The following is a 12,137-nucleotide window of genomic DNA, read 5'->3' as shown; positions in this document are numbered from 1 at the left end:
GTTATATGCTTCTTCTCCTGACACCACGCCTGCCTTTCTAGAAAACAGCGTCTGTCTAAATGCTGTGTCTAACATCATGTCCTCACTATATCTGAAACTGAACCTGTCAAAGACTGAACTCGTGTTTTCTCCCGCTACTAATGTACCTATACCCGACTTTGCCATTTCTGTGTGTGGTTCCACTATTACTCCCCAGCAACATGCCCGCTGTCTTGGGGTCATACTTGACTCCGAGCTTTCCTTTGCCCCCCACATCCGATCACTGGCTCACTCTTGTTATCTGCACCTCAAAAACATTTCTAGAATTCGACCTTTTCTTACTTTTGACTCCACACAAACTCTTACTGTTTTCTCTTATTCATTCTCGTCTCGACTATTGTAACTCTCTTCTAATCGGTCTCCCTCTTACCAAACTCTCCCCCCTCCAATCTGTCTCGAATGCTGCAGCCAGGATCATATTCCTCACCAATCGTTATACCGATGCCTCTACCTTGTGCCAATCATTACACTGGCTACCCATCCACTCCAGAATCCAGTACAAACTTATTACCCTCACCCACAAAGCCACTCCATGGCTCAACACCACCTCACATCTCCTCCCTTGTTTCAGTATACCACCCTACCCGCGCCCTCCATTCTGCTGATGACCTGAGGTTAGCATCCTTAATAATCAGAACCTCCCATTCCCGAATCCAAGACTATACATGTGCTGCGCCAATTCTTTGGAATGCACTTCCCAGGTCAATACGATTAGTCCCCAATCCCTATAATTTTAAGCGTGCCCTGAAAACGCATTTATTCAGACTGGCCTACCACCTCAACACATTAACCTAACTTTCCCTGTGTGGCACAGTCAAAAGTTTTACCATAACCAGGTTCCCCGCATCATGTTCCCACATGTTTTATGCATCTATTAGCCCTCTGTATCTGTACTGTTACACACTTAACATTATGGCTGGTCCATACAATCAGGGCAATTGTTACCACCCACCTTTCGTGTCTACCTTTTTCCTCATAGACTGTAAGCTTGCGAGCAAGGCCCTCATTCCTCTTGGTATCTGTTATGATCTATATGATTATTGTCATGCTGTAACGTCTATCATCTGTACAAGTCCCCTCTGAAATGTAAAGTGCTGCGGAATTTGTCGGTGCTATAGAAATAAAATTTATTATTATTATATTATATACTGCTGCATCTAAAGCCTCTTCATAAATCAGCTCTGGTGATTAATTACCGTAAGTTTTATCCCTAAACCTATTGCTTATTTCATGTCCATTCATATGTTTTTTGGGATTTTTTTTTCAGGTAACAATATGTCTAAAAATAAATCCTGAAATATTTCAGTTTTTATACCAACCACCTGTGCCATGTAGAGTAGCAAAAAGCTTATTATAATCACAGGATGGCATCATAGACAAAAGGTAACAAAGGTAGCAATTTTGTTGGCAACTGCAAAGTTATATTAAGATGTGAACAGTGTCACTGAGGATGGCTCGCTGATATAGGGTCAATCTGCAAGTCTGCAAGTTAACAGCGTTATGAAGGTGCCCAGCTACTTTACTGAACGTGCGTCACCTGGGAGAAAATCTACTTTATTTCTCCCAGGGAGCTGCCGGCTTTCAGTCATCCGGGCGTACCAGAAACAATTACAGTCACCACTCACAGCAATGAGAGTGGCAGCTAAAAACACGTCCCAACACTGACTGACAGCCAGCTCTGTACTAATACATTGCTGACCCGACTGGTAGTCCGTGTCAAGAAGTGCTTCCAGTGCTGCAAGCAGTGACCGTAGTTGCTCCAGCCACACCTACATTACTGAAAGCTGGCTGCTCCCGGTAGATATACTGTAAAGCTTATTTTCTCTGGAGTGCTGCACTTTGAGTATGGCAGCCAGGTAACTTTCTAACGTTTTTAACCTGCAGATTAACCCTGTATCTGCATGTTAATACCCCTGGTGTCACACACAGTTTTGGCATTTATGCCAGACTTTTTTTTTAAATTTCTGTGTTGAAGATGCCATAACTTTTTTGGTGAAAGTCATACATTTTTTTTTGTTATATTTGGACCAGTACTCCTCCTATTTGACCCAGGTGTTTTAAAATTAGCAGGAGCCAGCAAGAAGGGTTCTGCCTATTTTTGCTCTCAGTCCATATACTGAGAGCTTGTGGAAGGTGAGCTTTTTACATCTATTCACGTGGTGTTGGTGCTGTGTGGCAGCCATTGCTGCTGTGGTTATGTACTTGTGGGGCAGCGCGGCCTGGCGTCATTGGGATGCACTGTCATTGTAATGGCGAGTTGAGCAAGATGCCGCTCCTTTCAGGCTAAAGACTCACTGAAAGGTTCACCATGATGTGACAATGTGGTTCATACAGTCTGATTAGAATGTTAAACTAAGAACCTCATGTTCAGTTACGGTATATATAATTTTGCCTATCGGCACTAGATCAAAGTATAAAAATTGGGATGTGCAGTGCATGTCTTTCTACAGTTAAACAGTCAAAAATGGCCTTGTTTTTTTCGGGATGAGTTGTATTTGTCAGTGATAAAATTTTGGAGGTACAAAGAAATCATTATCAAACTTTTATTAACTCTTTATGAGTTTATGAGAAGTTATTTATTCTACCAATGTTTTTTTATTTTCTTTTAGTTATAATTTTTATGCTGCACAAATAAATTGTTGACTTTATTCTTTGGGTCAGTAGGAATATGATGATTCCAAATTTCTATAGTTTTAGATTTTATTATTTTGTACACTAAATACACACTTCCATATTCTGAGAGTCAAAAGTGCTACAATTTCAGCGGAGCTGTAGGAGCGCTTATTTGGTCTATGGCAAATTATAGTTTTTATGAGCACCATTTTGTGGCACATGCAATTTATCACTTTTTATTACACTCTTTATGAGGCAAAATTAACCAAAAAAAGTAATTAATTTTTTTTGAGGCAAAAATCAATTTTAGCCAAGTTTTATATATATCAGAAAAATTGCACCAAAAGATGAGATGCTGAGAGAAAGTCTAAGGCATCAACAACAGATCTGGAAGGAACAACAGGAACATGAAGCGCCATGGCAAAACAAGCAACTGCATTGGATGTACCATCGACAGATAATGGAAGTGGCTGACATGGAGAAGTCCTACCAATGGCTGGAGAAAGCTGGACTCCGAGAGCACAGAGACACTAATCATAGCAGCACAAGAGCAAGCACTAAGTACCAAATCCATAGAAGCAGGAATCTACCACACAAGACAAGACCCAAGGTGCAGACTATGCAAAGAAACCTCTGAAACAGTCCAACACATAGTGGCAGGATGCAAAATGCAAGCAGGAACAGCGTATACCGAATGCCACAACCAAGTAGTGGGAATTGTATACAGGAACATCTGTGCAGCATATGGGCTAAGACCCCCTAAGTCCAGGTAGGAGACCTCAGAGAAAATGGTGGAGAATATAAGGGCTAAAATCCTGTGGGACTTCAAGATCCAGACGGATAAGCAGGTGTTGGCTAACCAACCAGACATTGTGATAGTAGACAAGGAACAGAAGACAACAATGATAATAGATGTGGCAGTGCCAAGTGACAGAAGCTTCAGAAAGAAGGAATATGAGAAGCTGGAGAAACACAAGGGCCTCAAAGGAGAACTGGAGAAGATGTGGAAGGTGAAGGCAACAGTGATTCCAGTGGTGACAGGAGCACTTGGAGCAGTGACCCCAAGTTAGAAAAATGGCTACAACAGAATCGAGGAGCAACATCGGAGCTCTCTGTCCAGAAAAGCGCAATACTGGGAACAACTAAGATCCTGCGCAGAACCCTCAAACTCCCAGGCCTCTGGAAGAGGACCTGAGAATGAGGAAGGACAAAAAAGACCACCCCCACTGAGGGGTGAGAAGGAAGTATATATATATGTACAGCATTCACCGTGCACTATAAATAAAAAGGAAACGCTATGGAGTACACCACTTCCTCGGATCACTGTGAGTCCGTAAGATCAGACTTGATTGATCATTTATTTATCACCTAAAGCTGTTAATGAAATGTAAGTAGCAGGACAAACTTTTTAAACATATATATGTTACAATAATATTACCTAGTGACCCCAACCCACTCCCCTCCCCTAGAAAAAAAAATGGCAGTGACACGCTCCTTTGTGGCCATCCGTACTTAAAGGTGTTGTGCAAAGCTTACAAACAGATGACCTCTCTGTAGGATATTTACTTATAGGTCATCAATATAAAATCAGTGTGGGCCAGTCACCCGTCATCCAAAACAGATCAGCCGATATCTGCTCCATCAGTGAGCAGATGAAAGCAATGTAATAATTAGCCGAACACAACAGTGCCGTACGTTGTTAGGGGATGTTGACAAATACAGCGTGGATAGGTCATCCATATGCAACAAGCCCTTTAATGATGTTGAATGGTTATACTGGACACCATAAATGATAAATTAGTACGTTAACCAATTACTATAAAGAAGGTTGGACTAGAGCAGTGTTCCCAACTCCAGTCCTCAAGAACCACCAACAGGTCATGTTTTCAGGATTTCCTTAGTACTGAACACATGATGGCATTATTGCCTGTCCAGGAGATGGAATTAACACCTGGGCAATACTAAGGAAATCCTGAAACCATGACTGGTTGGAGGATTTTGAGGACTGGATTTGGGGAACGCTGGGCTATAGCAAATCCTGGTTCCCTAATCATCAGCATGTAGTACTAGGCAACCCAAGAGTAAGCTCATCTCCAGAGCACCTGTCCTATAGATCCAAGCTGCTAACAACCCACTTTCTGTGCTCATGGCACGGTATATGAGCAAAACATGACAGGTTGTCTATGGTACATGCACAGTCTTGTAGTACGGATACAAGAACATTTCATTCTGGCTGTTCTACTATTGCACTGAATGAAGCACTGGCTCGCTCTTGTTATCTGCACTTCAAAAACATTTCTAGAATTTGACCTTTTCTTACTTTTGACTCCGCAAAAACTCTTACTGTTTCTGTTATTCATTCTCGTCTCGACTATTGTAACTCTCTTCTAATCGGTCTCCCTCTTACCAAACTCTCCCCCCTCCAATCTGTCTTGAATGCTGAAGCCAGGATCATACTCCTCGCCAATCGTTACACCGATGCCTCTACCTTGTGCCAGTCATTACACTGGCTACCCATCCACTCCAGAATCCAGTACAAACTTATTACCCTCACCCACAAAGCTCTCCATGGTTCAGCACCACCCTACATCTCCTCCCTTGTTTCAGTCTACTACCCTACCCGTGCCCTCCGTTCTGATGACCTGAGGTTAGCATCCTCAATAATCAGAACCTCCCACTCCCGTCTCCAAGACTATACACGTGCTGCGCCAATTCTTTGGAATGCACTTCCCAGGTCAATACGATTAGTCCCCAATCCCGATAATTTTAAGCGTGCCCTGAAAACTCATTTATTCAGACTGGCCTACCACCTCAACACATTAACCTAATCTATCCCTATGTGGCACAGCCAAAAGTTTTACCATAACCAGGTTCCCCGCATCATGTTCTCACATGCTTTATGCATCCATTAGCCCTCTGCATCCGTACTGTTACACACTTAACATTATGGCTGGTCCATACAATCAGGACAACTGTTACCACCCACCTTTCGTGTCTCCCTTTTTTCCTCATAGATTGTAAGCTTGTGAGCAGGGCCCTTATTCCTCTTGGTCTCTGTTATAATCTATGTGATTATTGTTATGCTGTAATGTCTATTGTCTGTACAAGTCCCCTCTGAAATGTAAAGTGCTGCGGAATATGTCGGCGCTATAGAAATAAAATTTATTATTATTATTATTATTATTATTATTAAGCATATACTGAATTAATAGCACAAATGATTAGTTTTGCACTCACAGTATTCTGATAATTGGTGAAATCAAGCATAACTTTTTTTTTATGCCGGCCTGGATGCTTTTGAAGTACGGTACTTTCAAAGACATTATAGACATTATACAACGCAGGACAATGAGAACTAATCCTTCCGAGCATTACAAAATATATCAGAGAGATCCAGCCTGCATTCTAGCAGGGATGATGTCGCCGGGCTGCCTGTGGGACCAGTCATGCAGTGGTTATAAAATCCTCCCGTTCCCAAGGCCAATTTACTCACCTTCTTTATTAACTACATTTACACATCCCATTGCGTCAGGCTCCACAAACGACCAAGCCGACGAAACATGGGTGCTAGCGAGTCACACACGTCATTGCTGTATCGAATGTGCCGACTGTAATCATTTATAGAAGAAATATCAAAATAAAGGTCATGCTTACCACCATTTTAATGAGCTGTGGAACATACTGGCTCTATATAAAAAAGGTGCTATTAATATTCCTATGCATCGTTTCACTCCTATGGGGCTTCTGTGATCTCATTTAAAATAAAATCCTGGTCACCTGAGACGTAAACTTGTAAAGCTTTAAATCTTTTATCTTGTCTTCACGCTGCATCAATATTCACCAAAGTAAATCTACACTAATGCCATCACGTACAGAGATGTAGCCAATCTGAGACATGACAGCACGGGTGGGAATACAACGTATTATTGGAGAAACTGCTCGTATCAAAGGGGTGTTTATATGAGACTTCATCATTCCATCATCCTTAAACTCAGAAATGTGAAAAATGTCCCAAGCACTGAATTTAATGGATATTCCTAAATAGTTTTACTGTATACTGTACAATTAAAGAGCAATTCTCAGTCCATTCTCCCAGATCTGAAACCGCTCAATAGGTGTGCAAAGTGTAAAGATCATCAGCATTTCTGCCAGAAAATGACAGCATCGAGTAAAGTGCGTCCTGTTCAAAGGTGATAACCATAGTTCACCACTCCAGGGCCGATAACGATTTTGCCTCTCAAGAGCAGCTGAATGCTCAGTATGGAATGCTGGTTAGCTCAGAATTTGATTACTTCCTATCCTCTCCTGAAATGATTGCTGAACCACTAGACAATGTGGCAATTGTTTAAAGGGTGATCTGGCACCTACAATGTATTTTCTAACTATCTTTCCTTACACCCTAACCACTTTTGTAATTTGCTTTATTACACAATTCTCGCAGTATCCATGGCCCTTCCTGGAACAGGACATCACAGGAGCCAGCGCTGCAGTTACTCTCTAGTTTCTTGGAGCACTGCCCCCTCTGTAGACGTTTTGGATCTTGGGTGGTAGATGCTGTGGGAGATGCGAGTGCAGCGCCTGCACTCTGCTTCTATCTCTGCTGCCGTACCTTCTAACTGAAAGAATACATTGTCAGGGGGTAGAGATTAGAGATTAGTGAATTTGTTCGGATTCGGTTCTGAATATGAACGGAAGCGAATATAGTTTTTGCAATATTTGTCGAACACTGCCGAACGTCATTAGAGTCAATGAGAGTAGAAATTACTGAATATTATTATTATTATAATTTATTGTTCTAGCGCCATTTATTCCATGGCGCTTTACATGTGAGGAGCGGTATACATAAAAACAAGTACAATAATCTTAAACAATACAAGTCATAACTGGTACAGGAGGAGAGAGGACCCTGCCCGCGAGGGCTCACAATCTTCAAGGGATGGGTGATAATACAGTAGGCGAGGGTAGAGCTGGTCGTGCAGCGGTTTGGTCGATCGGTGGTTACTGCAGGTTATAGGCTTGTCGGAAGAGGTGGGTCTTCAGGCTCTTTTTGAAGGTTTCGATGGTAGGTGAGAGTCTGATATGTTGTGGTAGAGAGTTCCAGAGTAGGGGTGATGCGCGAGAGAAATCTTGTATGCGATTGTGGGAAGAGGAGATAAGACGGGAGTAGAGAAGGAGATCTTGTGAGGATCGGAGGTTGCGTGCAGGAAAGTACCGGGAGACGAGGTCACAGATGTATGGAGGAGACAAGTTGTGGATGGCTTTGTATGTCATGGTTAGGGTTTTGTAATGGAGTCTCTGGGCAATTGGGAGCCAGTGAAGGGATTGACAGAGGGGAGAAGCTGGGGAATAGCGGGGGGACAGGTGGATTAGTCGGGCAGCAGAGTTTAGAATAGATTGGAGGGGTGCGAGAGTGTTTGAGGGGAGGCCACAGAGCATGAGGTTGCAGTAGTCAAGGCGAGAGATGATGAGGGCATGGACTAGGGTTTTTGCAGATTCTTGGGTGAGGAATGAACGGATGCGTGAAATATTTTTGAGTTGAAGTCGGCAGGAAGTGGAAAGGGTTTGGATATGTGGTTTGAAGGAGAGATCAGCGTCAAGGATTACTCCGAGGCAGCGAGCTTGTGGGACTGGGGAGAGTGGGCAGTCATTTACTGTAATTGATAGGTTCGTAGGGGGGGGTCACGTGAGATGGGGGAAAGATGATGAATTCTGTTTTGTCCATGTTGAGTTTCAGATATCTAGTGGAGAAGAAGGATGAAATAGTGGACAGACATTGAGGGATTCTGGTTAGTAGGGAGGTGATATCTGGTCCAGAGATGTAGATCTGTGTGTCATCAGCATAAAGATGATACTGAAAGCCATGAGATTCTATGAGCTGTCCCAGGCCAAAGGTGTAAATAGAGAACAGCAGGGGCCCAAGGACTGAACCTTGTGGGACTCCGACAGATAGGGGGCGAGGTGAGGAGGTGGTGTGTGAGTGGGAGACGCTGAATGTCCGGTCTGTTAGGTATGATGAGATCCAGGAGAGGGCCAAGTCTGTGATGCCGAGGGATGAGAGGGTCTGTAATAATAGGGAATGGTCCACTGTGTCAAAGGCAGCCGACAGGTCCAGGAGGAGGAGGACAGAGTAGTGTCGCTTGCTCTTGGCAGTTAAGAGGTCATTGGTGACCTTAGTAAGGGCAGTTTCAGTGGAGTGGTGTGACCGGAAGCCAGATTGTAAGCGGTCGAAGAGGGAGCAAGAAGAGAGATGGGAGGACAGTTCAAGGTAGACGTGTTGTTCCAGTAGCTTGGAGGCGTATGGGAGAAGTGATATAGGGCGATAGCTAGATACAGAGGATGGGTCAAGAGAGGGCTTTTTGAGGATATGTGTGATGGAGGCATGTTTAAAGCTTGAGGGGAAAACACCAGTTGTTAGTGATAGGTTGAAGAGATGGGTTGGGGTTGGGATGAAGACTGTGGTGAGGTTTGGGATGAAGTGGGATGGGATCGGGTCGAGTGCACAGGTGGTGAGATGTGATCTTGAGAGTAGAGTGGAGAGTCGATCTTCTGTAATGGTGGAGAAGTTGGTTTTGAAGGTGGAGGGCTGGGAAGTCGGGAGGAAGGGCTCTGGGGGTTGTTGACCAAAACTGTCCCTGATGTTATCAATTTTCTGCTTGAAAAATGAGGCAAAGTCTTCAGCTGAGATGAGTGGGGAGGGAGGAGGTGCTGGGGGGCGAGGAGAGAATTGAAGGTGTTGAATAACTGTTTAGGGTTGTGAGACAGGGAGGATATGAGAGATGAGAAGTAGGTTTGTTTAGCTGTGGCGAGTGAATATGCTTGGAACCGATCATAAGACAAACATTTGGCACGAATAGCATTTGAATATGGCTTGACTATGTGAAAATCAGATTCAGGGACAAAATGCAAACAAATTCGCCCATCTCTAGTAGAGATAAAAGCAGTGAGTGACACCAGCACTGCCCTAGAACCATGGTGAGAGTGTCACTTCACGGTGGAGCGCACAGCTGACACGCGTGCGTCACTTCCGGCACGTCTGATGTATTTCGCTATGTGACTTTAGGTATGCTGCATCGTGGAGCACAACAGTGGAATGCACACATCACTTCCGGTGTGGCGTTCACAGAACCGAGGTATATGTATATTAACTCCCCTATGTAAGAGGATGAATGGAAAATTCAATTTAACACTATGTTCAGTCCCACATTATCAAACATAACTTATATCAGGATAAGTCGGGGGGGGGGGATAGGCATATTAAAGGGATTATTCCCATTTGAAGGACATATATAGACGTGATTGAAACATAGCATTATTCCCATTTGAAGGCCATATATAGAAGTCTTTGAAACATGAGGAGGGAGGATCAAAAAACAACATGAGACAGAAGTTGAGATGCTGAACTCTGGGATGTATAGCTTGTATATTATTAAGTGGGATCAGACACTCTAAAGTAGTTTCAAGCGAGGATGAAATTAGCCGTACTCCTCCTGCTTGCCCATCTAGTGTTATGAACTCAACTGGTGAAGTCGATTCTCTAAGTCCCAGGTTGGGGTTGACAATATTGACTGATGATGGCACAATAGGCAGGACTTGAGGACTAGGACAGCATGGTATGGCGGACAGCAGGCAGACAAGTGGAGTGGGGAACTCTAAAGACACACAACCAGGATTGGCATACACAAAAGAAACTTAAAACATGTAGTCAATTCTGTTGTAGTCACAACAGAAATGTAGTGTGAAGAACCCAGAGATGAATTTGTTATGATTACAGCGGACAAAGTGGCCCCTCATACTCAAAATAATGTCGGGTGAACCTGTGTAAAAGGGGAGATTGGCCAACTGATGATCGGGAAAGCTGTTGAGTGCACGTGGTTGGTTCCCCTGTCTGCTGAGCTTTTTCCCTTTCTTCCCCATCAAAATGCTGATGGTTTCTATAGTCTTTGCTTTCCATTTTTGCCCCTTCTTCTGGTGTTTCTTATTTTCCCATTTTGCTTTGCCCAATCACATTCTGGGTGGGATTTTATATGTTTATTTTTCACTGCACTTCCTTGCTGGCTATACTCTTAGGTGGGTTTGTGCTAAGGAATTCCAGCCCTTCAGTCACAGGATTTTCACTGTTAGGCAAACACAGTTTGTATTCCTGCTTCCCAGGCTTTTTTCCTTTGAATACAGTTAGGGTTCTGGGAGGTTATTCTTGTTTCATTTATTTTTGTTTCTCGCTAGTTTTCCCCCTCTCCCATTTATGATTGTGCTTTAAGTTTTTTCACCCCGAGTCTTTGTGACCACATGCACACTTTACTCTCCCCTAGTTAGTAGTGTGTAGCGGCCTTCCCTCTAGTTCCTTAGGTGGTATGAGAAAAAGCTCAACGGCCTTTTATGGAGTCATGTTCGAGGCGACGATTTTGCTTGTGTAGCTAGGGATTGTCTTATCTGTACAAGGACCAGTAGGTTGTGTGGGCAGCTTCTCGCTGTATTAGGTCTTCCATATTCCTGTTCCCCATGTGTGAGTGTGTCATATTCATAACAGTAGGATTTTGGACGGCCCATTGCATTGTTCTCCCAGAGATAAACCACTGCCCACGTGTCAGTCAACAGGTTTTTCATAGAAAGCACAGGAGCACTCAGCTAACTTGGCTGAGATGGCTGGTGGCCGAAGCATCATTTGGCTGACAGTCAACTGATGTGTATAGTCAATTTTAGTTGCAGGTCTGAGGATGTGACTGAAGATTGTAGAAACAAACATGAATTTGCAGAGATGATAGCCAAATGACATGAGTCGGTCTTAAAAGGCCTTGGGTCACTGGATTTTGTCTGGCAACTTCTAATACTCAATGTGAAGCATAGCAAAAGGGTGGCAGCTTTAAAGGAAGGGAGCAGAGCCTGATTCTGAAGCCAAGACAAATGTATAACACCCAGACACAGTTATAAAAACTGTATCCATCCATTGTAAAGCATTTATAGAACAAATGAGACATTTTAATAGGAAGCTGGGCCAAGCAATGTACTGTATATAATTACATGTGGGTAGTAGATGCAACTGTAGTGTAAAATAAGGATGTTTACACAGTTTGTAAACTTACAAATTATTTTTGTAAGATACTAAAATTTATTATGTTGCTTAAAACCGTACTAATTAAATTTGTAAAAAACAATTATGGTATTTGTCCATTTCTGTAACTCCCACAGAGCAAAATATAGAAAGTCGCATGCACCACCTCCTTTCATCCTTTCTTTGTATAAACTTTACCGCCATCTCCTCAGGAAGTTTGCAGTAAGGGACCACTGTTTTGGACAATTTGGGTCCAAGAAATGGGACCTGCATTTATGAGCCAATTATGGCATATCATATGAACAGAAATACCCCTTTAAATACTGCGTTGCAAAAAAATATAATTTTCTACAAGAACCAAAAATTAGAGACAGCAGATGTGCTTTTATAGTCAGATACATTCTCTAAGCACCAGTTTAATCCAACCAGAATTCTT

At 43.0% G+C, this 12,137-nt stretch overlaps 1 protein-coding gene across 5 annotated transcripts in view; it reads right to left on the bottom strand.

Annotated features, from left to right (window-relative positions):
* LOC141051266 (solute carrier family 22 member 15-like) overlaps positions 1-12,137 on the bottom strand; it is a 353,709-nt gene that overhangs the window by 65,358 nt on the left and 276,214 nt on the right. The gene's annotated exons all lie outside the window — the stretch shown is intronic.

The sequence above is a fragment of the Dendrobates tinctorius genome, unplaced genomic scaffold, assembly GCF_039654945.1.
Source record: "Dendrobates tinctorius isolate UK_male_01 unplaced genomic scaffold, ASM3965494v1 ptg000156l, whole genome shotgun sequence".
In the NCBI taxonomy this organism is placed as follows: domain Eukaryota; kingdom Metazoa; phylum Chordata; class Amphibia; order Anura; family Dendrobatidae; genus Dendrobates; species Dendrobates tinctorius.
Note: the sequence above shows the minus strand (reverse complement) of the source record. Positions and strands in the feature narration are given on the sequence as shown.